The sequence below is a fragment of the Geotrypetes seraphini genome, chromosome 10 (assembly GCF_902459505.1).
Source record: "Geotrypetes seraphini chromosome 10, aGeoSer1.1, whole genome shotgun sequence".
Lineage (NCBI taxonomy): Eukaryota > Metazoa > Chordata > Amphibia > Gymnophiona > Dermophiidae > Geotrypetes > Geotrypetes seraphini.
In genome coordinates, this window is record NC_047093.1 from 103,222,060 (window position 1) to 103,235,865 (window position 13,806).

Below are 13,806 nucleotides of genomic sequence, written 5' to 3' on the forward strand. Positions count from 1 at the left end.
CCGGCTTTGATTTTGCAGAGGCCGTGTTTCCCTTCATGCCCCCTCAACCGGGCTTTAAGAAGTGCCAGCGGTGTGCACGCCCAATCTCTCTCACTGACCCACACAATTGGTGCCTACAGTGTTTTGGTCCAGAGCATCGGGCTGACACCTGCACCCGCTGTGCCACTCTTAAAAAACGCACCTTAAAAAATCGGCAGATCCAGCAGAACATCCTTTTCGGTACCGGATCTGCTATGGAACCTGCAGCGACGTCAACGGTACCGCAAAAGACGGCACCGACCACTTCGACGACGCCCGATCCTTCCTCGGGGTCGCTGGCACCAGGTAAGCCGGCTAAGAAGCCTTCCACCTCCCTTGAGCGCCCACCTGCCACAGTGGCGACGCCGGTCCTCCCGGCCTCACGCCGACCCCGCAAACGCTCCGCCCTGATCTCGGTGAGTGCCTCGTCATCGGCCTCCTCATCGCCGGGGCGTGGAGCAGCACCTATGGAACCGAAAAAGAAAAAAGCGGTACCGGTGCCACCCCTGGATGACCGCATCGCGGCCATACTCCAAGATAAATTGCAGGAACAGCTGCAGCAACAAACAACTCCAGCACCTGCTACCGACCCTATTGGCACCACTTCTTTCGGTACCAGACCGGCCCGAGCCTCGCACCATCCCACCGGTGTCCACCCCCTCGGTGCCACTCAACACTTCCATGCCGATCCTCTCGGCTGAACCACTCCATTTTCGTCCTGTGGTACAGACCCGCTCTGAGGTCGATCCTCCTTGGGACCAGGAAGGGCACTGGTCTCCCTGGGACCCAGAATGGCACCGCTCTTCCCGGGACCGGGGTCAACACCGGTCTTCCTCTCCCGGTACCGTCTCCATGCGCTCTGGCAAGTCTCTTTCTAAGACCCGCCACACCGAGCCTTCCACCCCGACATCTCGGCGTGCGCACACTGATATCAGGGACCCGGACTTATGGGAAGAATCCCCACCCAGTACCGAGGAGGACGCATCATCCACAGACGAGGAACCCTCAGTGCCCGATACCACTTCCAAGCCTGAGCAATCCTCTTTCACCAAATTCCTCAGGGAGATGTCGGCGGCTCTTTCTATTCCTTTAGAGTCCGACTCCAAAAAGTCCCAGGCCTTTCTGGATGCCTTAGACTTTGAACAACCTCCCAAAGAGTTCCTCAAGTTACCCGTCCATGACATACTGCGGGAAACTTTTTATAAAAATTGGGAAAATCCACTCACTGTCCCCAGAGCTCCTCGTAAGCTTGACAGCCTATACAGGGTCATCCCAATTCCGGGTTTTGACAAACCTCAATTGCCCCATGAGTCTCTCCTAGTTGAGTCTACATTAAAGAAAACTCAGGGCTCCAGTGTTTATGCCTCCACCCCTCCTGGCAGAGAAGGCAAAACGATGGATAAGTTTGGCAAACGCCTTTATCAAAATGCCATGCTAGCCAACAGGGCGAATAATTACACATTTCACTTCTCATTTTATATGAAGTATCTCGTACAGCAACTATCCGCCCTACAAAAATACATCCCTGAACGCAGAGTTCCACTCTTTCAACAACACATTTCCAGCCTCCTTCAACTGCGGAAATTCATGGTGCGCTCTATTTATGATTCCTTTGAGCTGACCTCCCGAGCGTCTGCCATAGCTGTTGCCATGTGACGTCTGGCCTGGTTGAGGGTATCTGATCTTTACATCAACCACCAAGACCGTCTAGCTAACGCACCCTGTCTTGGGGATGAACTTTTTGGGGAGTCCCTGGATTCCACCACCCAGAAGCTCTCAGCACATGAGACTAGATGGGACACTCTGGTAAAACCTAAAAAGAAGACTCCACCTGCTCGCCCTTATAGACCACAGTCCTCTTACCAGCGCAGGTTCTCGGCCAGGCCTCTCAACCCGCCCCAACAGCAGCCTCGCAGACCTCGTCAACAGCAACACACTCAGGCTCGCTCTCAATCTCACCAACCTGCCAAACCTCTTCCTCCGTCAAAACCATCTCAGCCCTTTTGACTCCTTTCTCCAGGGCATAGCCAGTCTTCCACCATCGTTACCTCTTCCTCAGCCAATCGGAGGACGTCTCCACCTCTTCCTCAACCGTTGGGAGGTCATCACATCAGACCTGTGGGTCCTCAACATCATCCGCCACGGCTACTCTCTCAACTTCCAGATTCTTCCACCAGACAACCCTCCTATAGAGTCTGCGTCCCACTCCTCCCAGTCCCTTCTCCTCCTAAGGGAGGTCCAATCCCTCCTTCTCCTCAATGCCATCGAAGAGGTTCCCACAGACCAAAGAGGTCAGGGATTTTACTCCCGCTACTTCCTGGTTCCCAAGAAGACAGGAGACCTTCGTCCCATCCTCGATCTCCGGGACCTCAACAAGTGTCTGGTCAAGGAAAAATTCAGAATGCTTTCCCTGGCCACGCTTTATCCTCTTCTCTCTCAACACGACTGGCTATGTTCCCTGGACCTCAAAGAGGCCTACACTCACATTCCAATCCATCTGAATTCACGTCGCTACCTCCGATTTCAGATACAGCACCGCCACTATCAGTACAAGTTGCTACCCTTTGGCCTCGCATCATCGCCCAGGGTGTTCACCAAGTGCCTTATTGTGGTGCCGGCCTTTCTCAGGTCTCACAACCTCCAGGTGTTCCCCTACTTGAACGATTGGTTGGTAAAAGCACCTACGTCTCCACTTGTGCTACAAGACACTCAGTACACCATCTCCTTCCTCCATCTCCTGGGGTTCGAGATCAACTACCCCAAGTCGCATCTGCTTCCCACACAGCGACTTCAGTTCATTGGAGCCGTTCTCGACACCACGCTCATGAGGGCGTTTCTCCCCTCCGACCGCCAACGGACCCTGCTCCACCTCTGCCGCCAGGTGCTCCTTCATCACTCCATTCCAGCTCGGCAGATGATGGTCCTCCTGGGCCACATGGCCTCAACGGTCCATGTGCTTCCTCTGGCACGACTCCACCTCAGGACACCTCAATGGACTCTAGCCAACCAATGGTCACAGACCACCGATCCTCTTTCTCATCCCATATCTGTGACATCGTCTCTTCAGCAATCTCTTCAATGGTGGTTGAATTCATCCAATCTTTCCAGGGGTCTACTCTTTCATCTACCCCCTCATTCCATGATCATAACCACAGATGCCTCCCCCTATGCATGGGGAGCTCACCTGGGAGAACTTCGCACTCAGGGACTCTGGACCCCTCAGGAGCGTCAACATCACATCAATTTCCTGGAACTCAGGGCCATGTTCTATGCCCTCAAGGCCTTCCAGCACATTCTCTACCCTCAGGTTCTTCTCCTGTGCACAGACAACCAAGTCGCCATGTACTACATAAACAAGCAAGGCGGCACCAGATCTCCCCTCCTCTGTCAGGAGGCCATCCGCATCTGGACCTGGGCCACGGCCCGCAGTCTCTTCCTCAAGGTTGTCTATATCCAGGGCGAACTGAACTCCCTGGCCGACAATCTCAGCCGCATCCTTCAACCTCACGAGTGGACTCTGGATCCCCCCACACTCCGCTCCATCTTTGCTCAGTGGGGCACCCCTCAGGTGGACCTCTTTGCAGCTCCTCACAACCATCAGCTGCCCCAGTTCTGGTCCAGACTCTTCTCTCCTCATTGTCTGGCCCCGGATGCATTCCTGCTCGATTGGACGGATCGGTTCCTCTATGCCTTTCCTCCACTACCTCTGATGTTGCGGACGTTATTCAAACTCCGCAGGGACAAAGCCACCATGATTCTCATCGCCCCTCGGTGGCCTCGCCAACACTGGTTCTCCCTCCTACTCCAGCTCAGCTCCAGGGAGCCCATTCCTCTTCCTGTGTTTCCTACTCTACTTACACAGCAGCATCAGTCTCTACTGCATCCCAATCTGTCCTCGCTCCACCTGACAGCTTGGTTTCTCTCGGGCTGACCTCTCCAGAGAATCTATCTCAGCCTGTCCGTCGTATTCCGGATGCCTCAAGAAAACCGGCCACCCTCCAATGTTACCATCAGAAGTGGACCCGGTTCTCCTCTTGGTGTCTGCTTCATCATCACGATCCCACCTCATTGGCGGTGGAAACCGTACTGGACTATTTGCTCTCTCTCTCCGATGCTGGCCTCAAGTCGACCTCAATCAGAGTCCACCTCAGTGCCATCACTGCGTTCCATGAGCCTATCCTCGGAAAACCTCTTACGGCTCATCCCCTGGTTTCCCGGTTCATGAGAGGCCTCTTCAATGTCAAACCACCTCTGAAGCCTCCTCCAGTCGTCTGGGACCTGAATGTGGTTTTATCAGCACTCATGAAACCTCCGTTTGAGCCTCTTGCCACAACTTCACTCAAATTTCTTACAAGGTGCTTTTCCTCATTGCCATCACCTCTGCCAGGAGGGTTAGTGAGCTGCATGCACTGGTCGCCGACCCACCTTTCACTGTTTTTCACCATGACAAGGTGGTTCTGCGTACCCATCCTAAATTCCTTCCCAAGGTGGTCTCGGACTTTCATCTCAACCAGTCCATTGTGTTGCCTGTCTTTTTCCCTAAGCCCCATTCTCATCCTGGGGAACAGGCGTTGCACACGCTGGACTGTAAGCGTGCCCTTGCTTACTACCTTGACTGTACCAGGGCTCACCGCTCATCTCCTCAACTCCTTTTGTCCTTCGACCCTAACCGTCTAGGTCGTCCTGTCTCCAAACGGACGCTTTCCAACTGCCTTGCTGCCTGCATTGCGTTCTGTTATGCTCGGGCCGGTTTTTCACTGGAAGGTGCTGTCACGGCCCACAGGGTCAGAGCTATGGCTGCTTCTGTGGCTTTCCTCCATTCCACGCCCATCGAGGAAATCTGCAAGGCTGCCACTTGGTCCTCAGTTCACACATTCACTACTCACTACTGTCTGGATACCTTCTCCAGACGGGATGGGCACTTCGGCCAATCTGTATTACACAATTTATTTTCCTAATGGCAAACCATCCCTCCTCCCTCTCTGTTAGCTTGGAGGTCACCCATACATTAAGAATATGCTGCCTGCTTGTCCTGGGATAAAGCACAGTTACTTACCGTAACAGGTGTTATCCAGGGACAGCAGGCAGATATTCTTACGACCCACCCACCTCCCTGGGTTGGCTTCTTAGCTGGCTTATCTTAACTGGGGACCACGCACTCCTCCGTCGGGCGGGAAGGCACTCGCGCATGCGTGGTGCGGCCAACTAGAACTTTCTAGTGAAAAATGTCCGTACCGGGGCTCCGTCGGTGACGTCACCCATACGTTAAGAATATCTGCCTGCTGTCCCTGGATAACACCTGTTACGGTAAGTAACTGTGCTTTAAGACAGGTATAGAGAGGGCTCATTTGAAAGCGAAGGTTCTAGGCTTTTTAAAAAAACTTTGTTTAGATGGTGGTGAAGGGGAGTAGGATCACAGAATAGGAAATATTTTGGATGTCTTTTTTGAGGATGGACTTTAGACGCTGGCGACTAGCGCCCTAGTCCCAAAATGGGCTTAGATTTTTTAATTATTATTATACCGCTCTAAGTTTCCATATTACAATGGCTGATTTACAAGTTGTTACACTTAATATTGATGGTATAAGATCCCCAATCAAGCACACAAAAATAATAACTAGTCTAAAGAAGGCCTGCACTGATATCGCATTCATACAGGAAACTCACCTTTCCCAAGTTGAACATGGAAAATTATGGAAACAATGGGTGGGGGAGATCTATTCATCTGCCTTTTATAGGAGACATAGAGGGGTGGCTATACTGCTTCACAAGCATTTACCCTTTCAATTGATACGTGGAATTCCGCAGGGGTCGGTGCTGGGACCGCTCCTGTTCAATATATTTATTAATGACCTGTAGGCGGGAACAAAATGTGAGGTTATTAAATTTGCAGATGACACCAAACTCTACAGCAGGGTTGAAACCACAGAAGACTGCGAAGATCTGCAAAGGGACCTAACGACACTAGAAGAATGGGCCAAAAAGTGGCAAATGAGCTTTAACGTAGAGAAATGCAAGGTCGTGCATGTAGGGAAAAAGAACCCGATGTTCAGCTACAAAATGGGGGGATCACTGCTAGGGGTAAGTAACCTTGAAAGAGACCTGGGAGTGATGGTAGAAACAACTTTGAAGGCGTCGGCATAGTGCGCCACAGCCTCAAGAAAAGCAAACAAAATGTTGGGTATCATTAAGAAGGGTATCACGACCAGGACGAAGGAAGTCATCCTGCCACTGTATTGTGCAATGGTGCGCCCGCATCTGGAATACTGTGTCCAGTACTGGTCGCCGTACCTCAAGAAGGACATGGCGGTACTTGAGGGAGTCCAGAGAAGAGCAACTAAACTGATAAAGGGTATGGAAAACCTCTCATATACTGACAGACTGAAAAAGCTGGGGCTGTTCTCCCTGGAAAAGCGAAGACTTAGAGGAGACATGATAGAAACCTTCAAGATCCTGAAGGGTATAGAAAAGGTAGACAGGGACAGATTTTTCAGATTATGGGGAACCACAAGTACAAGGGGGCACTCGGAGAAATTAAAAGGGGACAGGTTTAGAACAAACGCCAGGAAGTTCTTTTTCACCCAGAGGGTGGTGGATACATGGAACGCGCTTCCGGAGGCTGTGATAGGCCGGAGCACGTTACAAGGCTTCAAAGAAGGTTTGGATAGGTTCCTAGAAGATAAAGGAATTGAGGGGTACAGATAGGAGTAGAGGTAGGTCATAGGGATAGTCAGGGACCACTGCTCAGGCAATGGGCCTGATGGGCCGCTGCAGGAGCGGACCACTGGGCGAGATGGACCTCTGGTCTGCCTCAGCAAAGGCAACTTCTTATGTTCTTATGTTCTTAATTACACAAACAGATAAAGGATAGGGATGGTAGGTTTATCATTGTATTGGGTGAGATGTGGGGAGAACGCCTGTTGCTTTGCAGTATTTACGCCCCAAATGTATATTGCCATAAATTTTTTTCCACTGTTCTCTCTCATTTATCTGGATACCCAGACTATAAATGAGACACATGGTGGGGAAGAAGATTAAGAAGAGGATAAACACTGTAAAAACGCTAGAGCAACCTTGGCCTCTTTTTAAGGACACGGTCACCGAGACGCAAAATCTATATATACCGCGTATCAAGAAGGGATCAAAGAGGAAAAAGAATAAAAAAACGGCATGGCTCACTGTAGAGGCTAAGGAAGCGATCAGAGACAAAAAAAAAATCTCATTTAAGGAATGGAAAAGATCAAAAACGGATGAAAACAAGAATAAGCACAAACAACATCAATGCAGGTGCATCAAGGCAGTAAACATCAAGGCAGTAAAAGGGGCCAAAAGAGACTATGAGGAAAAAATAGCCAAGGAGGCGAAAAGCTTTAAGACATTCTTTCGATATATTAAAGAGAAACGACTTGCGAAGGAAGCAGTGGGACCATTGGATGACCGTGGAATAAAGAGAGCGCTAAAGGAGGACAAAGCAATCGCCAACAGACTGAACACGTTTTTTTGCATCTGTATTTACCGAAGAGGATATACACAGCATACCGGTACGCATCAGGCTATATGCTGGAAGTGAAAACGGGAAACTGACAGAGTTAACAGTCAGTCTAGAACAGGTATGCAGGCAGATTGATAGACTTAAGAGCGATAAATCCCCGGGACCGGATGGCATCCATCTGAGGGTCATCAAGGAACTGAAAGGGACCATAGCTGAACTGCTTCAACTAATAGCCAATCTGTCGATCAAAACGGGAAAGATTCCAGAGGACTGGAAGGTGGTGAATGTTTTGCCGATCTTCAAAAAAGGTTCGAGGGGAGACCCGGGAAACTACAGACCGGTGAGGTGACCTCAGTACCGGGAAATATGGTAGAGGCGCTGATAAAGGACCGCATCATTGATCACCTTGACGGACACGGTCTGATGAGGACCAGTCAGCACGGTTTCAGCAAAGGCAGATCTTGTTTAACAAACCTGCTGCACTTCTTTGAGGGAGTAAACAAGCAGATAGACAAGGGAGACCCAGTCGACATTGTATACCTTGACTTTCAGAAGGCGTTCGACAAGGTTCCGCATGAACGACTACTTCTGAAAATTGCAAGCCATGGAGGATGAAATACTCATGTGGTTTAAAAACTGGCTGGAGCATAGGAAACAGAGAGTGGGGGTAAATGGACAATACTCGGACTGGAAGAGCGTCACCAGCGGGGTGCCGCAGGGCTCGGTGCTTAGACCCGTGCTCTTCAACATCTTTATAAACGATCTGGACATAGGGTACGACGAGCGAGGTGATAAAATTTGTGGACGATACAAAGTTATTTAGAGTAGTGAAGACGCAGGAGGATTGGGAAGATCTACAACCTGACATAATCAGGCTCGAGGAATGGGCATCGACATGGCAGATGAGGTTCAATGTGGATAAGTGTAAAGTGATGCATGTCGGTAACAAAAATCTCATGCACAAATATAGGATGTCTGGAGTGGTACTTGGAGAGACCTCCCAGGAAAGGGACTTGGGAGTTCTGATCGACAAGTTGATGAAGCCATCTGCAATGCGGCGGCAGCGAAAAGGACGAACAGAATGCTAGGAATGATAAAGAAAGGGATCACGAACAGATCGGAGAAGGTTATCATGCCGCTGTACCGGGCCATGGTGCGCCTTCACCTGGAGTACTGCATACAGCACTGATCGCCGTACATGAAGGAGGACACGGTACTACTCGAAAGAGTCTAGAGAAGAGCAACTAAGATGATTAAGGGGTTGGAGGAGCTGCCGTAAAGCGAAAGTTTAGAGAAACTGGGCCTCTTCTCCCTCGAACAGAGGAGATTGAGAGGGGACATGATCGAAACATTCAAGGTACTGAAGGGGATAGACTTAGTAGATAAGGACAGGTTGTTCACCCTCTCCAAGGTAGGGAGAACGAGAGGGCACTCTCTAAAGTTGAAAGGGGATAGATTCCGTACAAACGTAAGGAAGTTCTTCTTCACCCAGAGAGTGATGGAAAACTGGAACGCTCTTCCGGAGTCTGTCATAGGGGAAAACACCCTCCAGGGATTCAAGACAAAAGTTAGACAAGTTCCTGCTGAACAAGGACGTACGCCGGTAGGGCTAGTCTCAGTTAGGGCGCTGGTCTTTGACCAGAGGGCCGTCGCGTTAGTGACTGCTGGGCATGATGGACCACTGGTCTGACCCAGCAGCAGCAATTCTTATGTTCTTAGCTGATCTAATGCTTGTTTGGCTTCTTTATACCAAACTCTATCAACCTCTGTCAAGGATTGTACAAAATGCTTTCATCTGAACAGTGAGTGTTAAGAAATCCCTATCATACTCCTTTTTCTGGGCTGCATAGGAGATGATATGGCCCCTCAAAACTACTTTCAAGGTGTACCATAATATAATGGGGTTTACGTCCAGCCTCATGCTTTCAAGATGTACCAAAATATAATGGGATTTATGTCGGCCTCATGTTGTCAGAGGTATAAGCCAGGTCAGTATACAATTGAGAGGATAAGTGCCATGTGAAAGCCCTTTTCGAGGACATAAAAGTCAGTCACCCCCACCGATACATGATCCGACACTGTGGACTCATGTATTACGGATTCCCGAACCAAGGAGAATATAGATTTGGTGACCAAGATATAGTCCAGCCTAGCATACACATGGTGGGCATGAGGAAAAAAAAGTGTATTTGATGTCATAAGGGTGTAACATTCTCCAGAAATCCAGCAGTTCCAAATGCTGAAGAAGAAAATTGACTCCCCTGAAATCGTTTTTGGCACACTTCCTAGGGGGAACTGAAAGAAATCTCGGTGAATCTAGAAAATGTACTGAGCCATATTGACAAGTAAAAAAGTGATAAATCGCCAGGACAAGATGGTATACATCCTGGGATACTAAAAGAACTCAAACATGAAATTGCTGACCTGCTGTTAGTGATCTGTAACCTGTCACTAAAATCATCTGTAGGTACATGATCGGTTTTCTTAGTGAATCTAGCCCTATGCGTTTGTATAGAGGTGTTGATGAGAAGAAGGATAGAGTCTATAAAGGTGTCTTTCATTGCCACTAGGAGGTGTGGCGGATAGGGGTCCAGGTTGAAGCCTGGAGGGTGAATAGTGTCTAGTATCTTGGTAATGTCGTCACAGGAAACAGTTTTGAAGTGAGTTAGGTTCCCAGTTGTAGTTTTAATTATCTTGTCTGAGTCACGAGGGGACGATGTCTGTAGCACAGTGGAGTCGAGGTGAGACCATATTTTGCTACCTTGTCAAAGTGGTCTGAGAGTGTTTTGCTGTTGGGTTCGGTGTTAAGGCACTAGTTATCTCCTTGCGATGTATCTTTTTTTGTCATTGCAAAAAGATTTTTTGATCTATGGTTGGGGGGGGGGTCTTTAATAGTTGTTGGATGTAGTACTTCTTTTTAGCCTCTAAGGTGGCTTTTTTTATATTCTTCATTCAGTTCCTTCCATTTGGACCTGTCACTGTTAATCTTGGATTTATACCAATTCCTTTCTGCTTTCCTTAGCTCTCTTTTTTTAGTCCTTAAGTCGTCGGTAAACCAGGGGTAGGAGTATTTGTGGGGATAGTATTTGATCTCTTTGGCACTAGCCCTTCGTATAGGTTTTTTTACCTCAAGGTGCCAATCCACGGCAGCCTCATCAACTGATTCAGAATTGGGTTTTGACGTTCCCACTAGGTTGGAAAGGCCTGTGGAGAGATCCTCTAAGTTGATAGAAACATAGAAGATGACGGCAGAAAAGGGCTACAGCCCATCAAGTCTGCCCACTCTGCTTACCCACCCCCTGTCTATGCCCTAATGACCCAATTTTCTTATCTTGACCCTCGTAGGGATCCCACATGGATATCCCATTTATTCTTAAAGTCTGGCACGCTGTCTGCCTCGATCACCTGCACTGGAAGCTTGTTCCAATGATCAACCACTCTCTCTGTGAAGAAATACTTTCTGGTGGCGCCATGAAATTTTCCGCCCCTGAGTTTGAGCGGGTGCCCTCTTGTGGCCGAGGTTCCCTTGAGAAAGAAAATATCATCTTCCACTTCGACACGTCCCGTGAGATACTTAAATGTTTCAATCATGTTTCCTCGAGAGTGTAGAGCAGCAATTTGTTCAGTCTCTCTTCATACGAGAGACCCTTGAGCCCCGAGATCATCCTGGTGGCCGTCCGCTGAACCGATTCAATTCTGCGCACATCTTTACTGTAATGTGGCCTCCAGAATTACACACAGTACTCCAGATGAGGTCTCACCATGGCCCTGTACAACAGCATTATGCTTCAGGCTTTCGGCTGACGAAACTTCTATTGATACAACCCAATATCTGCCTTGCCTTAGATGAAGCCTTCTCCACTTGATTGGCAGTTTTCATGTCTGCACTGATGATTACTCCTAAATCTCGTTCTGTTGAAGTCCTAGTTAAAGTTTCTCCGTTCAAGAAGTACGTCCTGCATGGATTTCCGCTTCCGAGGTGCATGACCTTACATTTCTTAGCATTGAAGCCTAGCTGCCAGGTTGAGGACCAACTTTCCAATGTAAGCAGGTCCTGCGCCATATAATTCTGTAAATTGCATTCACTTACTATATTACATAGTTTGGCGTCATCGGCGAATAGTGTTATTTTACCTTGAAGCCCTTGAGTCAGATCCCCTATGAATATGTTGAAAAGGAGTGGACTCAGGACTGAGCCCTGCGGCACTCCACTGGTCACCTCCGATGTTTTAGAGAGGGTACCATTAACCACCACCCTCTGATGTCTGCCACTCAGCCAATCACTGACCCATGCAGTTAGTGTCTCTCCTAACCCCATCGATTCCATCTTGCTTAGCAGCCTACGGTGTGGGACACTGTCAAAAGCTTTACTGAAGTCCAGGTACACGACGTCCAAAGACTCTCCCAAGTCCAACTTTCTTGTTACCCAGTCAAAGAAGCTGATGAGATTGGATTGGCAGGACCTACCCTTGGTGAATCCATGCTGACTGGGATCCCGAAGATTCCCTTCATTCAAGATCGTGTCCAATTTGCTTTTAATTAGTGTTTCCATGAGATTGCACACTATTGATGTGAGACTCACTGGTCTATAATTCGCAGCCTCTGCCCTGCAACCCTTTTTATGCAGAGGAACGACATTAGCTAATTTCCAGTCCAGGGGAACTTTCCCCTTACTTAGGGAGAGATTGAATAGCTCAGCCAATGGTTTCGCCGGAACATCGCTCAATTCTCTGAGCACTCTTGGGGTGCAAATTGTCTGGTCCCATGGCTTTGTTCACCTTGAGTCTTGCCAGTTCACTGTAAACTTCACCTGGTGTGAACTCAAAATCTAAACCTCAAGATCTAAACCTCCATCTCGAAAACCATACCTCTAAGCAAGTAGAAAACCTACTATCTTACCTTGAAGCCTTAACCTACAAGATCTTAGACCCACAACCCACACACGAGAAAGGTCACCAACTAAACATTGCAGCCTTCATGACCCAACAGCCCATTCTACCAGAGATTCAAACCTCAAATGGAAAATAGTTCAGATCCATCTGTTCAGACCATTACACATACATCTTCACTATCAACTGGGCCAAAGGCAAAACCAAACCAAAATCCCAAAGCTTAGCCTACAAATCACATGCATATATCGATCCCTCCAAATTCTGGAATAAAACAGACGCTACAATCCAAGAATGTGACCCCAAAGACTTCATCTCACAATGGGGCAATATAAGTACAACTACCCTAGATGAGCTAGCCCCAATACAAACAAAAACCAGAATCAGCAGATGATCACACAAATGGTTCGACAACGAACTACTCCTACTCAAGACAATGCAGGGAGGGGCAGGCCTGCCTGCCTGGGGGGGCTGCCTGGGAGGGGAAGGTTTGCTTGTTTGCCTGGGGGGCTGCCTGGGAGGGGGGAGGCCTGCTTGCTTGCCTGGGGGGCTGCCTGGGAGGGGAGGCCTGCCTGTTTGGGGGGGCTGCCTGGGAGGGGGAAGGCCTGCTTGCTTGCTTGCTTAGGGGGGGGATGCCTGGGAGGGGGATGCCTGCCTGCTTGCTTGGGGGGCTGCCTTAGAGGGGGGAGTACTGCCTGCCTGCCTGCGTGCTGTCCCTACCTGCCTGCCTGCCAGTCACTAGGCCTGCCTGCCCTGTGCCCTGTCTGCCCTGTGCCCTGTCCTGGCCTACCATTAGATCACCAGAGGGGGGCAAGGTACAGAGCCTGGCAGGAAGGGGGGACAGGGTGCAGAGCTTGGCAAGTAGTGTGGGGTTGGGTGCAGAGCCTGGCAGGGAGAATTTGGTTCAGAATGTTTTTTTTCTTGTTTTCTTCCTCTAAATATAGGGAGCGTCTTAAGGTGAGGTGCATCTTATGGAGTGAAAAATACAGTATATGTTTGATGATACGAGTAGAACAGACATGTTTCTTGAGGATTGTCCCTGTACCCCTCCCTCTTCTGTTTCCTCTCCAGGGCTGACTATCTGCTTTGTTACTAATTTTGGAGTTAAAGGACAGCCCAGAGGTAAGGGAGGAGGAGCAAAAAGAATGCAAATGAAGGTCCCTATAAGAGTTCTTGCGAGGTTCACTACCCACAGGTTCAGGAATACACTTCTCTCTCCGTATTTGCGGGAGTTAGATGCAGAGTCAGCCCGCAAATAGGGAAAAATCACAAATAAGTTTTTGGGTCGGCTCTGACCCACCCCGCCTCCTTCCTGCTTCCACAGACCTTACTTGGTGGTCTAGCGGTGACGTGGGGCAGGAGTGATCTTCCTTAACGGGAATTTCAGGGCATCCATTTTGATGATGG

General features: G+C 49.2%; 1 protein-coding gene across 3 annotated transcripts in view; it reads right to left on the minus strand.

Moving 5' to 3' along the window:
- LRSAM1 (leucine rich repeat and sterile alpha motif containing 1) overlaps positions 1-13,806 on the minus strand; it is a 542,506-nt gene that overhangs the window by 359,406 nt on the left and 169,294 nt on the right. The window lies entirely within an intron of this gene.